Source organism: Nerophis lumbriciformis, linkage group LG01 (genome assembly GCF_033978685.3).
Source record: "Nerophis lumbriciformis linkage group LG01, RoL_Nlum_v2.1, whole genome shotgun sequence".
Classification (NCBI taxonomy): domain Eukaryota; kingdom Metazoa; phylum Chordata; class Actinopteri; order Syngnathiformes; family Syngnathidae; genus Nerophis; species Nerophis lumbriciformis.
The window spans coordinates 65,058,768-65,082,655 of NC_084548.2; the positions used below are offsets into that span (position 1 = coordinate 65,058,768).

Consider the following 23,888-nt stretch of genomic DNA (forward strand, 5'->3'; position numbering starts at 1 on the left):
TTTCGCTGCAGGCACACAGTTGTCTCGTATCGCTACTTCGCTAACTGTTCACTTGTCAGTCACTGAATGTGAATCAAATCACAATGGCATGCTCCAAGTTGGCTCAGGCTGGTAAAAGAAAGGTGGACAGGGAAAACCGACGTTTCAAGGAAGAATGGACAGAGCAATATGTTTTCATCCTACCTACTGCAAGTACCAGACCAATGTGTCTAATATGCAACAGTACTGTTGCTCTGGTGAAAAGTGAAAATCTGAAACGTCACTATCCGAAAGAGCACCGCGAATTTGAAGAGACATTTCCTCATGATTCAGAGCTAAAAAAAAAGAAATCACGAGGCTGAAAAAGCCATATGAAACATCAAACAAGATTTTTGTTAAATCTATGACACAACAACAAATAGCAACAGAGCAGTAACGTGCGGTGAGGTTGATGGCTGGTGAGGCACTGACTTCATCACAGTCAGATTTACAAACATATGAACCCTAAAAAGTATCTTATTCACCATTTGATTGGCAGCAGTTAACGGGGTATGTTTAAAAGCTCATACCAGCATTCTTCCCTGCTTGGCACTCAGCATCAAGGGTTGGAATTGGGGGTTGAATCACCAAAAATGATTCCCGGGCGCAGCGCTGCTGCTGCCCACTGCTCCCCTCACCTCCCAGGGGGTGATCAAGGGATGGGTCAAATGCAGAGGACAAATTTTTTCAAAGTTCTTATTTATTTTTGTTTCAAAGAAAATATTTCATGTATTTTATTGGATATTTATTTTATTTTTGTTAATTTTAAGAAAATGTTAAACTACCTACCTCCTGCTATTATATAAGCTTGACCGATAATAAACGGACCCAGCCTGTTTCAAAAAAACATTTGTGGACCTTCAAGATTTGTACTTGAGGACCCCTGATCTACATCAACAACATGATTTGTCTGAGTGGCTGGACAGAACAGATTGAAAACAATTATAATAATTTAAATACATTTTTGATGGTTTTTGAAGCGATTAAGAATCGTTACAAATAAGAATTGCGATTAATCTGAAAATCGAAAACATGACAGGGTTTTTCCGGGTGAGTATTAAAATTCACTGAACGGATTTTGCTATAATTAAGGCCTTAAATGGCATTAAAAAGCATTACATTTGATATCCACAGGCATTACTAAACATTTAATTCGGTAAAATAACAAATGCTTTTAGCTAATCTCAAGTCGGCGATTAAAGGCAGACGACAGTTAACGGTGCCAAATTTCTTTGGGCGTGACCCACAAAGCAACCTCTGCTGTCGCCACCACAACTGGCAGCTACTGCTACCACTACAGAAAAATACATTCCCAGATTAAACAATCTTGTGAGTCAATTTTAATTCACCACAGAGTAACAGTTAATGTAAACTGTTCAAGTATTCAAGATTAATATTGTCAAATGCTTAGAATTGTGTCTATATAGACAATAGTACGTTTTTGATTATATATAATAACTACCTGCAATAGGACACGGGCATTAAATGTTATTTTAAGTGGCATTAAAATAACATTAAATTAGATCTGCTGATACCTGCAGAAACCCTGTATGAAAGCCAGAGAGGAAACCTCATTTATTTGCACTTGTTAGGTCACGAGCAGCAGAACTGCTAAAGATCTATTGTAAATGTTGTAATTATTATTATTGCTGAACCTGACCTATTGTGTTGTTCCGTTTATTATTATTGCTGCTTGTGACCTATTGGAATTGTTCCGTTTATCATTATGCTCCCAGTTACTTTTACAGTTCATTTTAAAATTGTACTCAATGTTTTTAAATGCTTACACCAAGAAGCCTCGCCCTATCTTATTGAGCTGCTGCAGCCTTTTTGTCCCAGCAGGACCCTGAGGTCTTCAGACCAGCTCCTCCTGGCTGTCCCAAAAACTAGGCTAAAAACCAGAGGAGATAGAGCCTTCTCAGTGGCAGGGCCCAGACTGTGGAACAACCTTCCACTATCTATTAGGTCCTCACAGTCTCTGAGACAATTTAAGTGTAGGCTAAAAATATTGTTTTACTCCATGACGTTCAAATCCAGTTAGACAGGATTTCTTGGTTGTTTTTATTTCTTGTTTTGTACATTTATTAATTATTGCCTTATAGTATTTTAGTTGATTCTGCACTTCTTTTTAAGGTAATGTTTACTATTCTGATGTATTCATCCTTCCATGTTACAATATAAATGTGACACTATGTGCCCCTTTTTTTGTTGCAAATTGTTTATGTCTGTACATCACTTTGGCCAACTGGGCTTGTTTAAAATGTGCTCTTTAAATAAATAAACTGAGCTGAACAAAGTAATTTAGCCTACTCCTTAAGGGGTCAAAGTTTGATGGTCAAATTGATGATTTGCCATGAAACTGAATGTTATTAACTCGACCTCACAAAGACACACTTTTTTAATCAGGCTTTTTACTGATCATGTTCAATCCTTACGTTTTTAATGATCTTATTGTGTTTTCTATCTTAATTATTAATATTACTACATTTGTATGTCAAAAGGCCTGGGATCATGCAGGTTGTCAACATGCAACACCACTAAGTTTTGCTTTGACCTGGTCACTCCATAAGCATGGACATGTTCTTGAATGGTTACTGTACATAAAAGGTCAAGTGAGAAGCTAAAGGGTCTTGTTTATGATTATAATTGACTTAATCTAGTAAAACACAAGCATTTCTTTCTTTATTTTGCCTCAAATGACCAAATGTGGGCAGTACACAAACCCACTGAGTTTAGCCCAGACAACTTTCAGAAGTTGAACATTACTGGGCACTTGCATTGTTGCCATGGCAATTACACAACCTCCTTTGACCATTTTTAAACACACCATTTTTCATTGTCCAATATCCAACCGACTAAAGATTGTTGAAGATTGCCGAACACATGCCATATGAGTCTGGTGTTTTCTAGCAAGCGTCTTTGTAATATTTTTTTAATTAATTGAGCTGTTTCTTGGGGGAAAAAGTGCTTTCCCTCATATAGCGTGCACCGACTATAAAGTCCAGGTCCTACTTTCCGGATGCAACATGGATGATGGACAAGAAAATGGTGCATTGGTAAAAAAAAAATTTCTGAGGATACAACATCTTGAACAATTTGTGGTGTTCCACAGTCAAATGTTTTAAATATACACACAGTCCTTGTGATAAAATTGGTGAAAATACAATGTATGCTGTCCATACCAATGAAAGAAGTAGACTCCAATGTTGGTCAGTAGAGTATATTAAATCTCCAAATATGAGGGGAATATTCCTCATGACTAAAACACATTCAGTCCAAAATCATTGAACTCTCCACCTAAATTCACAGCTTCTTGCCTTTTGTTTCTCTCCATGAATCCATACTCAAAACATTGTATTCTTAAATTGATTCCACCCAATGTAACATTTTGTTCTTTGACATATGTGAACAACAATTTCAATCATACTGGGCCACCCCTTCCAAAATGTCATGCATCACATCAACTGAAAAGTTCTCAGCTGTGTGAAAATATGTCAGGGAATTAAATGAGCATGAACTCTTCACATCTAAAACTTAGGCAAGAGTTGGATTAAGAGACAATTCTTGAGCGTAAGCAGTGTGGGTGTCTTTGGTTCACTACACTATTTTGGGAGAACCTTCAGAAAATTCTGTTTGGAAGTCATCTTTTTTAGCTAAATAAAACCTGCAACAATACCTTGCATTGAAGGACTTCACCAGAGTGAACAAGCTATGTATGAAAGCCTAAATGATCACTTATCAATTATATGACGTACTAAAAGACATAAAACGCTTCAAAGAGTTCATTAAGGGGCTCCCACAGAAGCTGTTGCCATAGATGGAAGTGCGTACCTGTCAGTCACAAGGAAGTAGGTGTGATTCTTGTTGCTCCCTCAGCAAGAAGGTAGGGCTGACAGCTTTGGGTGGTGATGTTCAGATGCTGCTGGACACTGGTTCCAGCCTACAAGATCACATTGATCAGCAGTATTTAGTGACCAACCTCTGACAATAGAGCAACTCACAACACTGTGCATGAAATGGAGGTGATGAAAAGTACAATGGGTACGAAAAGTATTCAGACCCCTTTAAATGTGTTACTCTTTGTTTCATTGGTGCCACCTATCGCTTTTGCATCATGGCATGGTCTTTTAGGACTTTCTTCGGCAACAGCTGCTTTACTCCGGAGTGTTACACATGGTGAAGTTCCGAATAATAGTAACATCAGATGCTGAGTTTAAGGATGATGTGTTTTAAGGAATATGAACAAAGCAGAGGCATTAAATGTGAATGCTTCCGTTATAACCTTTAAATTAAATGTGAAGATAAATGTTGATGGTCAGGGCTTACCAAGTTCTTCATTGCTCAATGTGACTCGGAAGATTCCAAGTCAACTTCAAAGATGCGTTATCCTTTCAACTTTTGTCTAAATTGACTGTAATTTTAGTGTACTAAAATGTTGACTACCTACACTAAAACTAAATCAAATTAGATGACTAAAATATGACTTACACTAAAATGCATTGTCAGACTAGAACTAAAACAAAACTGACACTGATATTAATCTGATATATTAGCACAAATTATAGAACATACTTTTTTTATTTTATAGTGTGGAATGTTTAAAAAGGCTTGATCAAGTGAAATTATTCACGGAACAATGTTGGGTATGAAAAACACTAAACTTACAACAAAAAAGTACATACTTTTATTTTTTTTATGGTAGAATGTTAGAAAATTATTGGCCGAGTGAAATTACTTAAGAGAACAATGGTTTGTATCAAAAGCACTAACCAAACGTATGCTTTTGAAGTGGAGTGCTAATTAGTTTAATTGTTTTTGGCGTACATCCAACGGCCACAATAATTCTTTAAATTAAGGTCATGACGCAGTAAGTTGAATGATGCGAACACGTTTGTTACTGGATACTTTCTATTAAGCTTCTGCCTTGGGGACTTTGTGTGTGTGTACATGCTGTACAACAATAATGACGTGATAATTGTTTATAATGACTGACAAATGTGCAGTTTTAGTCTGCAACATTGTTTAATGCAAGCTGAAATCATCTGATACATGTTTTGTTGCTGATTTTGGACCAATATTGAATATTAATATTGGCTCAGGACACCCCTCATCTTGATTGTAACATTGTTTTATCTTGACGCTAAGACTGACCTTCTTTTAGGAAGCCATCAAGTGTTGGATCACACAGCCTGACATTCTGCTCTCGGCTAAACAAGACATGCAGCAACATGTTCTGTTTATATATAAAAAGAGAAAACATTAATGACCAAGAAAACAGTCAACAAATAGTTACCTATTAATGTGCTTAAAATGTGGTGTTTTTATAGAAAATAGAAACATTACTTGAAAGTAATACTTTTTTAAACAGCTGGTATAGTATGAAGACATGCTAACTGTGAGCAAAGATGATTTATCAATCACTTCTGGCAACATGAATTACTGCTAATGTGTCTAATGTGGCTCACATTTAATGCTGTTTAATAAAGTAAGTTAAGATAATATCTATCACATGCTGGATAATGTCTACTGTTGCAGTATAATATAAACTAACTTACCAACTGTTAGTCCACTCTATTCATTTGGGGTCTGTGAAAAACAAGATAGTAGATATGCTGGAGTCACAATTCACTTAATAAACGTTTATGCAACTTAACTAAGACTGTAAGTAAGTAAACTTACAACTTAACTAAGACTGTAAGTAAGTAAACTTACACCTTAACTAAGACTGACCAAGTACTAGTCCACAGCTAAACACCTAGCATACATGCTAATAAGCGATCATTAGCATACTAAACAAACGACCATTTACTTGTTAAAACTATGCCATAAGACAGGTGGCAACATGATCACTAGTAGAAAACACAATAAACACACAGTTAGTTAGTTAGATGGGTGAAATGATCACTAGTAGCAGACACAATAAACACAGTTAGTTATATGGGTGAAATTAACACTAGTAACAAGCACAATAAACACACAGTTATATGGGTAAAATGATTACTAGTAGCAAGCACAATAAACACAGTTAGTTATATGGGTGAAATGATCACTAGTAACAAGCACAATAAACAGTTAGTTATATGGGTAAAATGATCACTAGTAGCAGACACAATAAACACACAGTTAGTTAGTTATATGGGTAAAATGATCACTAGTAGCAGACACAATAAACACACAGTTAGTTAGTTATATGGGTGAAATGATCACTAGTAGCAAGCACAATAAACACAGTTAGTTATATGGGTGAAATGATCACTAGTAACAAGCACAATAAACAGGTAGTTATATGGGTGAAATGATCACTAGTAACAAAGCACAATGAACACACAGTTAGTTATATGGGTGAAATGATCACTAGTAGCAGAAACAATAAACACACAGTTAGTTAGTTATATGGGTGAAATTATCACTAGTAACAAGCACAATAAACACACAGTTAGTTATATGGGTGAAATGATCACTAGTAACAAGCGCAATAAACACACAGTTAGTTATATGGGTGAAATGATCACTAGTAGCAGAAACAATAAACACACAGTTAGTTAGTTACATGGGTGAAATGATCATTAGCAGTACACAATAAACACATAGTTAGTTATATGGGTGAAATGATCACTAGTAGCAAGCACAATAAACACAGTTAGTTATATGGGTCAAATTATCACTAGTAACAAGCACAATAAACACACAGTTGGTTATATGGGTGAAATGATCACTAGTAGCAGAAACAATAAACACACAGTTAGTTAGTTATATGGGTGAAATGTTCACTAGTAGCAGACAATAAACACACAGTTAGTTAGTTATATGGGGGAAATGATCACTAGTAACAAGCACAATAAACACAGAGTTAGTTATATGGGTGAAATGATCACTAGTAACAAGCACAATAAACACAGAGTTAGTTATATGGGTGAAATGATCACTAGTAACAAGCACAATAAACACAGTTAGTTAGTTATATGGGTGAAATGATCACTAGTAACAAGCACAATAAACACACAGTTAGTTATATGGTTGAAAGTTACCTGAAAGAAGACATAAATATTGCTGCTGCACTGCTAGCATAAAACTAGACAATGTCACTCGACAGTACATGTTTGAACACGTTCATAATCAACATCAATCATACTGTAAAACCCTGCTTAGTGAGAAAATAACTAATTAAAGAAGAATACAAGCATTGGAATATCAACCTTACTCACTTGAATTTGGCTCCACATGGTGGAAATGGTGAGGCGGTGCTTGGAGGACGTCTGGTGCTGAACAGTGTCATGACCTCCTCAGTAAGGAGAGTAGCTATTGGCTGTTGTGGAACAAGCTCAGTGATGAGCTGAAGACATGTAGTTCTTTGTTAAGGTTTAAGAAAACCTTGAAAGGTGAAATAATTGAAAATTATAAAATATAGTAACAATTACTTTCATCCCATTTATTTTATTTTATTTTTTTAACGTTGATGTTCCAGGCAATCTAATGTTCAGAGAATGTATAGGATAGGCAAATATAAGCTTTGGCTTCAGCCTATTCCTTTTTCGGTCATTCTTTTTCTTTTCTTTTCTTTTTGTGTGTAAATGTGTATGATTGTTAATATGTCTAATCTGTTGTTAAACAGGTCACACAAAATGGTTGATGGTTGATTATATGACCGAAATAAACTTATTTCATTCATTTTAATTCATTCTGTTGTAAAAGTCGCCAGAAGTCGCTAGATGACGTCATCGTCTCATAGTAGCGATAAAAAGGGAGTTAAAAAAAAAGAAGAAGCTAATTTTGATGCGAAATGCAAACGAACATTCTTCTGTTTATTTGCATTTGTTTGATTTAAATCACTTTTGTTCTGCATTGTTTAATTGAGTAAAGACACCAAGAGGGCTGTAAATGTAAATATAATATATATATATATATATATATATATATATATATACAGTATATATACATATATGTATTCCTCGAGCACTAATTGACTGAAAGAGCGCGCACTTGCTGCGTGCTCGCCCGACACTGCGGCGCAAGCGCAATGATGTCACGTTATCGATGGGAAAATGCATTTCTAGACAATATGATAAGCCTGAGCGGCTAGGAGACACCGAGAGTAACAAGCGGTGGAAAATGGATTAGAAAGGACAGATTAAAAAAAAAAAATAATTATTTAAAAAATAATTATGATAATAATTTTTTTTTCTTTTTCTTTAGACCTTAGGACTTCGCACGGGCCGGATTTTGGACGCTGGCAAGCCGCATCGGGCCCGCGGGCCGTAGTTTGGGGACCCCTGCACTAGACAGTTAAATAAATAAACAGTTTATCTTACCTTTACTTGTAAATGAAGTCTATTCACCTTTCCTTCTGGACGAAGATCTCTATGTGTCAGGTTCAAACACCAAACTATCTATTAAACGAGACAAGAAGCAAGGAATCAAGCAGAGACAGAGTTTAATTTTGCTCATGAGGAGAGACGTATTAGGCTGCACACTCAGTTGCAGTTTCACCCTACGCTCTAAGGTACAGTCCCACGTGCTCCTCTATTTATTCGGGAGGTCCCTAGTTAACATCACTGAGGCCGCTTCTGAAGGGAGGGGTAATGCAAGCAGCCCCAGTAGACACAATACATGATTATTTAGAATGGAAATGTGCTGACACTCGTGATTTCTGTCTCTGTTTTATCTGCGTTGAGGTACTCGATGTCCGTCCTTGGCTGTCAGCAGGCAGGGTCTGGAAACAAACTGCTGATACGAGACAACTCGCAATGGAAGATTACAAGTTGTGTGCCTTTGCACAGATAGAAAAGTACAACTTCAGCACAATTGATAATAACTATAGCAACGGCCTTTAAGCATAAGAGTTGTGTGATAACTTATACATAATTATTCTAACACTATGACTTTGTTGTAGAAGTCCTCCTTTTTCTCTTTTTCTTTGAGTTTTGAAAGTCTCTCTTTCTCAATTGAGATAATTGCCACGAAATGCAAGCTCCTGTTTCCCCAAAAAGCAAGTGGCGTTTATCAGGTTTTTCCTTTACATTGGCATTGTGGATGCTGATATTTAGTCTCCGTTGTTCATTTAGAGCCAGATCAATACGTGATATTCCAAACGTTTTGAAAGAAATCTGACCTTGAATGTGGGCAGACGAGCTTTCATATTTTTCGAGGCTTCTTGGCAGGTTTTTCAGATCAGTATATGCCATTTGGGTCCAAACACGGTCACTCGTTGAAAATTAAAGGTAGGGAAAGCAATAAATACGTTTTTTGTAGCACAGCCACAAAGTCATTCTTTTCCAGTATACCAATCCTTTCGAAATGAACGTGTTATTTTCTGTCCTCGGACCCCAAAAGTTTGAATCAAATCTGGCAGCTCTGGCGTTGGTCTCCCAGTATTAATGACTTCTTGCTTTGACTGAAAGTCCAGTCTTGAAAAATTCCCGCTTTTAGAAATCAAATCCTCCATTTTTAGGGCGAAAAAGCCTCACAGTTTGCGGGAGCGTAGCAGTCTGTTTTCTTTTTCTACTTCTTAAAGAAAGTGTCTGACCCACACTCCAGAGCAAAGGTGGCAGTAATGCACCATTAAGTTGAATGCCAACCACCGTAAAACAGGAAAAGGAAGAAGAAGTAAAACCCTGCTAGTGGGCGAGGCCAGTAGCTATGACACTAGAACTTACTAGTGTAACATACATGGAACAATTAAATGTTTTATATATAAATAATGATTTAAGATACATGCCTTGTTTTGTGTGTGTATCCATTATATCTGATTAATATTGATAAAGTCCACGGTTAAAATAATGTTATAGTGTTTATCTAAATCTATGGCTGGCATGGCTACCGTACATGACCAGGGTGGGAACGCTCACACAGAGAGAGAGAGAGAGCAAAGAAGAGGGACTGAGGAGAGAGAGAGAGGTGGAGGGGAGTGTGAGAACACATGTTAATGCTATAGCATGTTACACGTTACCCATAAATGATCTGCATCCTCTGTTACATTAATGGGCCGCCGTCCCATCCCTGCCTGTAACAGTTGCAGTTCCTCTGCTGCTTTTGGAGTCTTCTCAATATGTTTATTCACCAGGTAAAACTGCATCAAAAAAGATTTTGTACTGTGCCCTTTTTTTACATCTGGGGGAAAAGATTGTCTCCTTTTCCCAGAGTTTTTTTTTTTTTAAAGAGTGCTGGGAAGGATCTGTAAAAGAATATAATACGACAAAAATACACCATGAGAGAAGCACAAGGTAAACAAAATTAAACACTTCAAACTACAAACAAAATTAAATTTTTTGTCATTAATTAACTGTAAAAATAATGGTAAACTTTGTCTGCCTATGACAAACCTGGCCATGTTCTGCTCTGTTGAGAAGGACTGCTGCCGGAATCCTTGTCCGTCATTTTGGTCGTGGTTTTCCGAATCTTCAGAATTGTTAATAATAAAAATTGTAAAGGAATATTGTGTCAATACAGAATGGTGAAATTGTAATAGACAATGTGAGTGTGAACATAACAATCCTCACTGTTTGTAGGTGATGCCCCAGGCAGGACTGCTTGCAGCAAGGAAACTAGCCGCTGTGTAGTCTCCTTCAACTCTACCTAGCATAGCAAGCCACACAAAGTAACATTAATATATAATAAGGTAGCAGTGTGTATTGCCTGGCATCTGGCAATAAGATTCATATACAAAGGTCACGATACAATACATCAATCAATCAATCAATCAATTCCTTTAATGTCATTGTCATAATAACACTTAAGTCATACATGTCAACGAGATTTAGTTTGAGCTTTGTCCAGCGGCATAGAAACTGCATTGAAGTGCAGGTTGACCATAGTTTACAGTTTAGCATTGTTAGGAAGATGGCGAATAGAGGGACGTGGGCGTGGGAACAGTCGGATGTCTGATGGGTGTTACGTTGATGTTACAGCAATGCAATGTCCAGAGCACAATTATTGATGCTCTCAAGAAGTTAATGAGCTTCATCATTGTTGTCATGATTTCAGAGTACACTTCTCCAAGACTTACACAAAGGACAGACTGGTGGATTATGCAGTGATAAGATATCAGGCCAGGGTGGTGTTCTCTCAGACACGGAACCAGTCCCTTCTCTCTCCCCAACATGGCTGGAGCTCCATCAGTAGCAATGGACACAACTTTCTTCAGATCTATCCCTTTTTCATTCAGCATTTCTGATATTGCTTTATAGATGTCTTCTCCCCTTGTTTGTCCACTGAGGTTTGCCAGGCCCAAAACATCTTCAATAAACTCCCCCTTTTCCTCATCATAATACCTCACAAACACCAACAACTGAGCATTGTCAGTGGTGTCAGTGGACTCATCCACTGCACTCTGCGTTTTTTATTCCATCACAAAGCTGCTTGGACAAATCACCAGCCAGTATTTCAGTACGTCTGGTAGCTGTGGCATCAGAGAGTGGGATTTGATTTATTTTAGCTGTCATTTACTCCTTTTCTTTGCCTTCAAACATGGCACCCATCACTTCAGTCAAGCATTCTTTAATTATTTCTGCATCAGAGAATGGCTTCTTGTGTTTACCCAAAACCCATGCCACACTCTGAGTGAGCACTCTGTTGCTATTTGTTGTTGTGTCATAGATTTAACAAAAATCTTGCTTGATGACTTTTTCAGCCTTGTGATTTATTTTTTTCTTAGCTCTGAATCATGAGGAAATGTCTCTTTAAATTCGCGGTGCTCTTTCAGATAGTGACGTTTCAGATTTTCACTTTTCACCAGAGCAACAGTACTGTTGCATATTAGACACATTGGTCTGGTACTTGCAGTAGGTAGAATGAAAACATATTGCTCTGTCCATTCTTCCTTGAAACGTCGGTTTTCCCTGTCCACCTTTCTTTTACCAGCCTGAGCCAACATGGAGCATGCCATTGTGATTTGATTCACATTCAGTGACTGACGAGTGAACAGTTAGCGAAGTAGCGATACGAGACAACTGTGTGCCTGCAGCTAAAGGTTCCATGCACTGTGCACATGTGCATGACCCAGGTGGTAACAGCCTATCAGTGCGTCGTTGTGATAGAGATGACAACTCATACCCCGGAATCAGCCAATCAGAGTGGCGTTCTCTCGCTCTCACTCCGTCTCTCTCTGAGAGAGAGAGAGAGAGAGAGAGAGAGAGAGAGAGAGAGAGAGAGAGAGAGAGAGAGAGAGAGAGAGAGAGAGAGAGAGAAGAAGTGTAAACGAAACGTGGAGATATTTGACTAAAAACAACAAAGAACGTTGACTTGCGCTAGCGATAACTCAAAGATAAATACAATTATTATTATTTTTATAATAATTATAATTATAATAATAAAAATAATAAAACTTTTTTTTAATTTTTTTTTTTTTACTATAATTCGTGCTGGGTCTGGACGGACACGTCGCTGGGTCCGGACATGGACCACTGTCCGTCTGTTGAGGATCACTGTTCTAGTTATTTCTGGAACAGGGTGACTGGGCGGACCAGTTTTATGAGGGCTTCCCTATGCTGTTTTTCTTTGGCCTGTGAGCTGGTAGGAACATTATCAGCTCTGCGTTGTAAAGTTCTGATAACGCCCAGTTGCTGGTGTGAACCGCCTCTAAATGAAGCCGCCTCCAAACTCAAAGTCAGTTTTAGGTAGGAAGGAATGCAGTGGAGGCTGCCACCTTGTTTCTTCAAATCAAGAACCAAGCCGAACTTTGGGCTCAGGTGAGAACCTGCTGTCACTTTGTGTTTTTACTTTCACTTAGCGCCATCAAAGTGGCGTCTAGTTAGGTTGTTTCCTCATTCTTGTCGTCCACAGTCTTGTTTTTATTTTACTTGTTAGTGTGACTTTTCCACCCTCTTAGGTGTGTACATTCCCATCAAAGACACATTACGCGGCTTACAACACAATCCTAAACAGCAAATGGCGTTATTATCATAGCTAGACTGGCGTGTTGCTAGCTAGTCCATACAGGAAGTGACGTGTTGAGGTAATGCAGTCAACTGCAGCGCAAAATGGGCGGGTTCAAACCTCAACTTAACATTGATTGACAGGTGCGGTTGCCATGGTAACCAGGGCACTAGTTCAAGGAGGCACGTAAATAAAGTAATGCCTTGCACATATTAGTTATTTAAGTACTTGTTTGTATTTTTAGTTCATTCTTAATATTATTGTTTTACATTGAAGAAGAGAGCAAAGCTATGGCGTCACATTAGTGCCAAAAATCCGAGCGCATAACTGTTATCGCGCGCTGATTCTCCACTTCGTGCACGCGCGCGACACCCTTTCTGCGCGCGCGCGACGCCTTTCTGCGCGCTCTCTGTGTACTCCTGGCATCTCTCCTTGCGCTGTCATGTTTCTTTTTGGCACTTTGGGGGCGGGGTATGCTTCGACGGCCCCTCCTTTCTGATTGGCTCTGAGCATTTTTCATATAACCAATCATTCTCCAGCGTAGCAACGTTGTAGCCATCTTACCTCGGACAGCTGTCCTCAATCATTACATTGATGTCAATGGTACATGTACTAATTAAATTACCATAACTTGCTCGATTTTCGACCAATTTACAAACGGTTTGCCTTGTTACAAATCTTATTACATGTAGATATGACATAGGATGTTGTACCTGTTGAAATGACCTCTTTCGCTTTAAAAAAAAAAGACTTAATTGTGCAACATAGTTGTGTAGGGTCAGTGTTAGTCAGTCAGTTCTCTGATTATTTTAAACTGTTTCAGAATACATTCTTAGAAGGCTATTTTTAACATTTTAAAAACAAAATTCAAAGATTATTTCATTAATTTTATGGCTGAATCAAAAGAAATTCCATAAATTAGAAAACAAATGTTCAAGAAGAAGTGAAAATATAAAATAATGTTATGGTTGGATGTTATTGCTGGTGGACCAGTTCTGGCTGAAAGATGTGATTATGGTGTTTGTTGTCTTATTATTTATTTGGGTCACATTTTGTATTACACTGTATTGTGTTTATGTGGTATGAAATAACCTTCATCTCTAAACAACTCCTAGTTCAGAGAACGTAGATATATAAAAGGTACTGATGTTTGTATCTTTAATAAATACATAGACTATATTTCACTGTTATGTATTTAGCTATGACACTAGAACTTACTAGTGTAACATACATGGAACAATTAAATGTTTAATATATAAATAATGATTTAAGATACATGCCTTGTTTTGTGTGTGTATCCATTATATCTGATTAATATTTATAAAGTCCACGGTTAAAATCATGTTATAGTGTTTATCTAAATCTATGGCTGGCATGGCTACCGTACATGACCAGGGTGGGAACGCTCACACAGAGAGAGAGAGCAAAGAAGAGGGACTGAGGAGAGAGAGAGAGGTGGAGGGGAGTGTGAGAACACATGTTAATGCTATAGCATGTTACACGTTACCCATAAATGATCTGCATCCTCTGTTACATTAATGGGCCGCCGTCCCATCCCTGCCTGTAACAGTTGCAGTTCCTCTGCTGCTTTTGGAGTCTTCTCAATATGTTTATTTACCAGGTAAAACTGCATCAAAAAAGATTTTGTACTGTGCCCTTTTTTTTTACATCTGGGGGAAAAGATTGTCTCCTTTTCCCAGAGATTTTTTTTTAAAGAGTGCTGGGAAGGATCAGCGCGCGATAACAGTTTTTATGCGCTTGGATTTTTGGCACTAATGTGACGCCATACACAGCATACCAAGTCAGAATCCTTGTGTGTTAAACATTTTTAGACTTAGGCTTCCTTTTTATTGTCATTCAAATTTGAACTTTACACTACAGATAAGAACGAAGCAATAAAGCCAATAAAGCTGACTCTGATTATGATCATTTCTGGCTCCTACCCTACATGAAGCAAAGTTCAATACTCTCCAAGTAGGGCGAGTGTCTTTAAGTCACATTACATTACAGTTTATTGCGTCACGAGAGAACTCCTTCACATTACCAGATGTGAACACATTGAGGAAGTGAATTGTCATTTGCTCAGGTGTACAGTTGTAACAACAACGATCGCCAGGTAAGTTTGTCACTTTCTTTGTCTCGCTAAGTTGCTAACTAACAAATATTTTCATTCTGCACTTGTGACAGCAGATCATGAACTTGCTTTTGGTATCAATGCTAACTGTGCAAATACACCGCGGACTGCCTGGTAAGTCCATTCTAATATTCCAAAATCATTTAATAAATTGACACCTATTGTGACACTGTTTTTATTTTCATGACTATTGTTGACATTGTTTACTTTGACCCAACATGAATGGTTATGAACAAGTGCATTTTAGTCCCTTTTTTTGGTTTCTTTTTTAAAGGGAATATAAACAAATAATAAATAAACAATGATATGCACTACATATGTATACAAATAATGTATTTTCTGTGATATCATGCAGTTTTTTTGTGTTTACTTTAAAGGGGAACTGCACTTTTTTTTTTTTTTTAGAATTTTGCCTATCGATCACAATCATTATGAGAGACAAGAAGACACACGTTTTTTATTGCAGTCTAACATGTAAAAATCAGCTTGTTCTTGTTGGCTAGCAATGCAGCTAATGGGAAGAATCCATTCTTCCTCTAAATCACTTTAAAAATACATTCAAAAACTGTCAACAATACTTTAATTTACGTTCTGTAATGTGTATAATAACCAAGCTGCAGCAACTTTGTTATTGTAAGAGCGAACACTGAAGAACTCTTTTTTTCTAGCGTACTAACACATCGCCATGCTATGGTATAAGCCGTAAAAGCTAACCATGGCAAGAGATAAGCTAGCTTCTATGTCAACACAAAACACTTTTGAGTTTGTAATACACAACACTGCAGTAGGACACCAATCTGTACTGAGTGAAAAACATGAACAATCATATTACAGTATTTGTAAAGTTTTATTTCATGTTGTTTGTACACAGCTAACCAGACAGTGTATGTACTGTAGTTGTAATAACACACATGACGTGCTGCGTGTATCATGATCAATATTATAGTGACTCACTTGATGGACATTTGTGCGATTGGTCCAGCTGGCCAGGGAAGTTTTTTCCGGTTTATTTTGGATAAACACTCCATTTATGTCGAAATTTGCAGCGTCAAGTCACGTCAGACACACTCTCTTGGCTTCCGTCTGCTCCAACGTTTCACCCTCAGTATATTCAGATTCAAAAAGATAAGGTCGTGAATTCTCATTTGTCCAAAAATATAGTAGTTGTTTTTGTTGTCTGTTACCAAGTCTGCCATGATTAGACAACACACTCATGTTAATTTCCGAAAGTATAAACACACATTTGTTGCCGGAAGTCGGACGTGCGCCGCTAGGGAAACGAAAATAAATGCGTGGACGAAATCAGTACCGAAAATTACTAAAATGACCAAAGTACGGTAAATATTGAACATATTACATATTGTTATGAACATGTGTTATTTCCATATATATATATATATATATATATATCAGAGGTGGGACCAAATCATAAGTCTCAAGTCTTTGCCCTCAAGTCTCGAGTCAAGACAGGCAAGTCCAGAGTCAAGTCCAAAGTCAAGACTGGAAAGTCTCAAGTCAAGTCCCAAGTCCTGCATTTTGAGTTTCGAGTCCTTTCAAGTCCTTTTAACCACAGACTAATATATTTGCACAGATTGTGTATGCTTTTAAAACGCTGTATTTATTTATTAAAACAAGTGTATTTGAAATTGCAGGAAAAAAAATAGTGCTGACATTGCACTTCATAATAGCACTATTAACTAGTCATTTTAAACATTTAACTCATTCCTTTACAGAATAAACACATTTGAAAAAACAAGTGCAACTGTACTTATTTGCACAAAAGTGTTAACATTGTATTTCCATGGCATATTGCATTGTAACTAGTTCCACAGCAGTTTCTATCCTGTTCTTACCTTATCTCATTGATCTCATCTCATACTGTATGTGTGTTGATGTGTGCGTACACATGAAAAACATAACATACATGAACAGAGAGTGTTTGGGCCTGTGTGTGTGTGTATGTGTGTGTGTGTGTGTGTGTGTGTGTGTGTGTGTGTGTGTGTTTTGTCTCGTCTTGTCTTGTTTTATAGTAACAGTGGTACTATTGTATTGTTAGTGTACAGGAGCTTTTCTTGTTTTTGTTTGTATAGTATTGTTCTTGTATTATATTGTTTATGTTAAATGTGGAATGAGTGAGAGGGGTTGGGATATTATAAGCATTTGCTTCATCCAACCCCTTTTCAAGCCTTGCATAAATGTCCCTGCCAAAATGTTTAAAAAAAAAAGTGTGTGTTGTACTGTGCAGGTTTGAAATAAATAATTCAATCAATCAAAAAAAACATAACAATGAACAGAGTTGTACTTTTTAGATGTCAAGGCCCTATGCAATATGTACACATATTCTTAATATAGTATACATTTTAACTAACCTTTTTTTGACTATGTTTGTCTTTTTGTAGGTGGCTAAAATACGCGGTGCTGCTGACCGCCGTCTAACGTTACGTGACTGTAACAGATTGGTGGCTTTAGCTGATATAAAGACTTTCAGGTGTTTATATATGTTTATGTTTAAGTATTTGGCAGACGCTTTTATCCAAAGCGACATACATAAAAAATACATATACAAACTCCGTTTCCATATGAGTTGGGAAATTGTGTTAGATGTAAATATAAACGGAATACAATGATTTGCAAATCATTTCCAACCCATATTCAGTTGAATATGCTACAAAGACAACATATTTGATGTTCAAACTGATAAACATTTTTTTTTTTTGCAAATAATCATTAACTTTAGAATTTGATGCCAGCAACACGTGACAAAGAAGTTGGGAAAGGTGGCAATAAATACTGATAAAGTTGAGGAATGCTCATCAAACACTTATTTGGAACATCCCACAGGTGTGCAGGCTAATTGGGAACAGGTGGGTGCCATGATTGGGTATAAATACAGCTTCCCAAAAAATGCTCAGTCTTTCACAAGAAAGGATGGGGCGAGGTACACCCCTTTGTCCACAACTGCGTGAGCAAATAGTCAAACAGTTTAAGAACCACGTTTTTCAAAGTGCAAATGCAAGAAATTTAGGGATTTCACATCTACGGTCCATAATATCATCAAAAGGTTCAGAGAATCTGGAGAAATCACTGCACGTAAGCGGCATGGCCGGAAACCACTGTCACTAAATACAGTTTGTTGCTACATTTGTAAGTGCAAGTTAAAACTCTGCTATTCAAGACGAAAACCGTTTATCAACAACATCCAGAAACGCCGCCGGCGTCTCTGGGCCCGAGATCATCTAAGATGGACTGATGCAAAGTGGAAAAGTGTTCTGTGGTCTGACGAGTCCACATTTCAAATTGTTTTTGGAAATATTCAACATCGTGTCATCCGGACCAAAGGGGAAGCGAACCATCCAGACTATTATCGACGCAAAGTTCAAAAGCCAGCATCTGTGATGGTATGGGGGTGTATTAGTGCCCAAGACATGGGTAACTTACACATCTGTGAAGGCACCATTAATGCTGAAAGGTACATACAGGTTTTGGAGCAACATATGCTGCCATCTAAGCGCTGTCTTTTCCCTGCTTATTTCAGCAAGACAATGCCAAGCCACATTCAGCACGTGTCACAACAGTGTGGCTTCGTAAAAAAAAAGTGCGGTTACTTTCCTGGCCCACCTGCAGTCCAGACCTGTCTCCCATCGAAAATGCGTCACGCATTATGAAGCGTAAAATACGACAGCAGAGCCCCTGGACTGTTGAACGACTGAAGCTCTACATAAAACAAGAATGGGAAAGAATTCCACTTTCAAAGCTTCAACAATTAGTTTCCTGAGTTCCCAATCGTTTATTGAGTGTTGTTAAAAGAAAAGGTGATGTAACACAGTGGTGAACATGCCCTTTCCCAACTACTTTGGCACGTGTTGCAGCCATAAAATTCTAAGTTAATTATTATTTGCAAAAAAAAAAAATAAAGTTTATGAGTTTGAACATCAAATATCTTGTCTTTGTAGTGCATTCAATTGAATATGGGTTGAAAAGGATTTGCAAATCATTGTATTCCGTTTATATTTACGTCTAACACAATTTCCCAACTCATATGGAAACGGGGTTTGTAAAACAATCACTGTAAACATTATCATTTAAGGGAAAAATGTAATACAAAATATCAAGACAGAATAAACTCTCTGCTGCTGCAGCAACAGAGATGCAGTCTATAAGATATATAGATATCTAATGTATTCATACATTGTTTATGTAGGATATACACATGTATATATAACCTAATCATATTGTTTCTTCAATTTAATAATAGCTGACCGTTTTTTCCCCCCTTCTCTGGGATAATATTCCCAGTTTTGATCTCGGACGTCTGGTCACTTATAGCATGTAAAAATATTACATTACTGTTAAACAAACTATGAATAATAAAACACGCCAAAACATGTCCTTTATCATAGCTACACATATGACAAAAAAACATGTGAAAATCAGTGGTATTCAGTGAGGTAAGATGCATTAAATGCGCTGACAGTTCATTGCTCCTGCCAAATGAATTACACTGAGTGGAGCGGATCACCACTCCAAGATGGCGGCTCTGCGTCTCGTCAGCGCCAGTAGGCAACAGCGGTCGATGCTGCGTCTACTTATAAGATGTCTATGATTCCCCCCCCCCCATCCCCCACACACACTCTACACAATCTGGACTGTGGTCCTAACTTTTACCCCTGTTGGCTTTTACAATCTTTATCTTCATCATTTATTTCAACTTTATGTTATTCAAGTATGACATTTTTAAATTTAATTAATTTCATTGACAAGCAATTTTATTATGGTCATACGCTTGTTTGCTAGCGGCTACGACTTCAGTACTATTGAAGATTTTTGCTCCTTCTCAACTCTCTGGTAATATTCTTTTCGCAAAATACAACCAATTAATAGTTAATGTTAAATCTTACTTGTGAAAAGTAATCCCCCGATTCCTATTTTCAACAGTCCGCTCATTTGAGCAGGAAAACGTCAGCCCGGCATCTTTGTTTTCTACCTGTCAACTGTCAGTTTAGGCTGCTTGCCGGTCATCACCACTTCAAGATGGCGGCCGAATTTCTCGCATCACAGCAGCCAATGCTGCGTCTACTTATAAGATGTCTTTGGTTATAACGTTAGCAGTGAGTTTACAGCCTCACTGATTTAACTACACAGCAAATAAAAGTTACGTTACTTAGCCAATAAACGCTATCTTACATTCAAAACTTACCCTTCTTTGTGCAACTTCAAATGTCGAACGAAGTTGGAAGTTGTTGCGTCTCCGTCTGTAATATTCGAACTGCGTGTTTAGCATACTGCAATTCGTTTTTTGTTGACCAACTCGTAGTTTTAATACCCGAACAAAACTATCTTTGGCATGATCATTTTTCCTCACTGGCGCGTTGTTTGACAGCTCTTCTTCGTTGGTTGTCCTGCAATTTGATTGGATGAATGCTGTGGGATGAAAACAAAGTGGATCTAATTTGATTGGCTATTGTACTGAGAGCACACACGCTGACACACACAACAAGCTGATAGACACATAAGTACAAAATGAAAGATATGGAGCGCTCCTGAATAACTTTTTAATCTTTGGGTTTGGGGGAAAGTAGCAAGTCTTGTCAAGTCAAAAGGCTCAGGTCCAAGTGAAGTCACAAGTCATTGATGTTAAAGTCCAAGTCGAGTTGCAAGTCTCTTTACATTTTGTCAAGTCGAGTCTAAAGTCATCAAATTCATGACTCGAGTCTGACTTGAGTCCAAGTCATGTGACTCGAGTCCACACCTCTGATATATATATATATATATACTTGCAGTGTGTATATAAAACACTGATGGAGGGTTTTGAAGTTGTTTTAGAGGCTTTGAAGGCTACAACATCCATTCACCCATTTTTCTACCGCTTATCCCTTTGGGGGTCGCTGGAGCCTATCTCAGCTGCAATCGGGCGGTAGGCGGGGTACACCCTGGACAAGTCGCCACCTCATCGCAGGGCCAATACAGATCAACAGACAACATTCACACTCACATTCACACACTAGGGCCAATTTAGTGTTGCCAATCAACCTATCCCCAGGTGCATGTCTTTGGAGGTGGGAGGAAGCCGGAGTACCCGGAGGGAACCCACGCAGTCACGGGGAGAACATGCAAACTCCACACAGAAAGATCCCGAGCGCAGGATCGAACCCAGGATTATGACTCCTATTTTAGCCACATCTTTCAAGTGTTTTTATCATCTTTAAAATCTTAAAAAGAAGAAAAGACGTGTCTTCTTGTCTCTCATAATGATTGTGAACAAAAGGCAAAGACAAAACTGCAGTTCCCCTTCAAGATCCAACTGTGGACAGAGTTGACTGAAATATTCATAGAACAAGATTGTTATTTAAAAAAGATACAATTCTAATCTGGTTTTGTTTTTCTCTCAGTGACTTACTCGCTCAAGTATTTCCAAACTGTGTCCTCTCAAGTGGCAAACTTCCCAGATTATGTGGTCGTGGCTTATCTTAATGACATTGAGATCGGTCACTATGACAGCAACACAAAGAAAGCAGAAGCCAAACAAGAATGGATGAACAAATTTGCAACGGTGGATCCAGAACACTTTTTGTTGCAGACACATTTAGGTATTCGTACTGAAGTGAAGGACAAAGAGGACTTGAAAAGTTTACAGAAGCGCTTCAACCACACTGAAGGTTTGTTCATAAATATTTGATGTACTAAAATAAACACACATTACTGCACTGATACCTTGTCTGTGGGAATCCATAATGACGTAGAAAAAACACATGACTGACACTTAGAGGGCTCAAGTTATCAAAACTCACTTGTCTTGTATGTTGGCAACAGCTGTAGGAGCCCTATTTTTAATGGTTTGTTTTTTTCTTGATTTGTGCGTTGTGTGACGTGAGCAGGAACATTGTGGCACTGCAGGTATGTTGTCCTGCTTGTTCGCCTAAATGAAACCTTTGAAAAGCGTGAATGACAACACCTGTTGGCAGAAGGAGAAGCAAAATGGACAAACTTAAAGGGTTCAGCGGTAGAACAACCAGCAACAAAAAGGATAGATTTATTCATCCCACAATGGGGAAATTATGTGATAGCAGTGCGGATACAAAAAGTTCACAAAAATAAGCTAAAACACACAAAAACAAGACAGAAACATCATGGTTGATTGATTGAAACTTTTATTAGTAGATTGCACAGTACAGTACATATTCCGTACAATTGACCACTAAATGGTAACACCCGAATACGTTTTTCAACTTGTTTAAGTCGGGGTCCACATAAATTGATTCATGGTACAAATATATACTATCATCATAATACAGTCATCACACAAGATAATCATCAGAGTATATACATTGAATTATTTACATTATTTACAATCCGGAGTGTGGGATGTGGAGGGGGGGGTTAGGTTTGGTTGATCTCAACACTTCAGTCATCAACAATTGCATCATCAGAGAAATGGACATTGAAACCGTGTAGGACTGACTTGGTAGGATATGTACAGCGAGCAGTGGACACAGAGAGAGAGATCAGAAAGCATAAGAATAAGAATCTACATTTGATTATTTACAATCCGGGGAGGTGGGATGTGGAAGGGGGAGGGTGTTAGTTTAGGGTTGTGGTTGACTGGAGGTGTTCTTTTAGTGAAGTTTTGAAGGAGGATAGAGATGCACTTTCTTTTACACCTGTTGGGAGTGCATTCCATATTGATGTGGCATAGAAGGAGAATGAGTTAAGACCTTTGTTAGATCGGAATCTGGGTTTAACGTGGTTAGTGGAGCTCCCCCTGGTGTTGTGGTTATGGCGGTCATTTACGTTATGGAAGTAGTTTGACATGTAATTCGGTATCAAGGAGGTGTGGCGGATTTTAAAGACTAGGCTCAGTGCAAGTTATTTTACTCTGTCCTCCACCCTGAGCCAGCCCACTTTGGAGAAGTGGGTAGGAGTGAGGTGTGATCTGGGGTGGAGGTCTAGAAGTAATCTGACTAACTTGTTCTGGGATGTTTGGAGTCTAGATTTGAGGGTTTTGGAGGTGCATGCGTAATCGAAAAAGGGTTGAATGAGAGTTCCTGATAGAATCTTCATGGTGCTTTTGTTGACCAGAGAGGAGATTTTGTAGAGAAATCTCATTCCTTGGTTGACCTTTTTGATTACCTAGGTTGCCATTTAATCATAGGAAGGATTAGCCTCTAGAATGGAACCTAGGTAGGTGACCTCATCTTTCCTGGTGACAACAATGTCACCCACTTTTATAGTGAAGTCATTGACTTTCTTAAGGTTGATGTGGGACCCATATAGGATGGATTCCGTTTTACCCAAGTGTATGGATAGCTTGTTGTCATCGAGCCAGATGCAAATTCTACATAGTTCAGCACTGAGGATTTTCTCCACCTGTGACTTGTCCCTGTCGGATACCAGCAGGGCCGAGTCATCCGCAAACAGGAACAATTCACAGTCGCATGCTGATGACATGTCGTTTATGTATATTAGGAACAGTAAAGGCCCTAATATACTGCCTTGGGGGAATCCACAGCTTACTGAGAGGGGGGGGGGGGCAGGGTGCCGTTCACCTCTACCACCTGTTCCCTCCCCTCCAAGTAAGATTGCATCTAGCTCGATGAGGTTTTGTCAAATTTTATCCAACAGTATAGCGTGGTTAACGGTGTCAAAGGCCTTCTGAAGGTCCAGCATGACCATGCCGCAGTATTTGCCCGCGTCCACCTCATGTTTGATGTGGTCGGTCAGATAGAGAAGGCATGTGTCAGTGGAGTGGTTAGTTCTGAAGCCGGATTGGAATTTGTACATGAGTTTTTTAGTGGCAAGGTAACTATCGACCTGTTCATAAAGTATTTTTTCCATTACTTTCGAAATGGAACTGAGAATAGAAACAGGT

The 23,888-nt window shown here is 38.2% G+C and overlaps 1 protein-coding gene across 7 annotated transcripts in view; it reads left to right on the plus strand.

Moving 5' to 3' along the window:
• The window catches only part of LOC140679317 (major histocompatibility complex class I-related gene protein-like), a 76,295-nt gene that overhangs the window by 35,818 nt on the left and 16,589 nt on the right, over positions 1-23,888 (plus strand). The window lies entirely within an intron of this gene.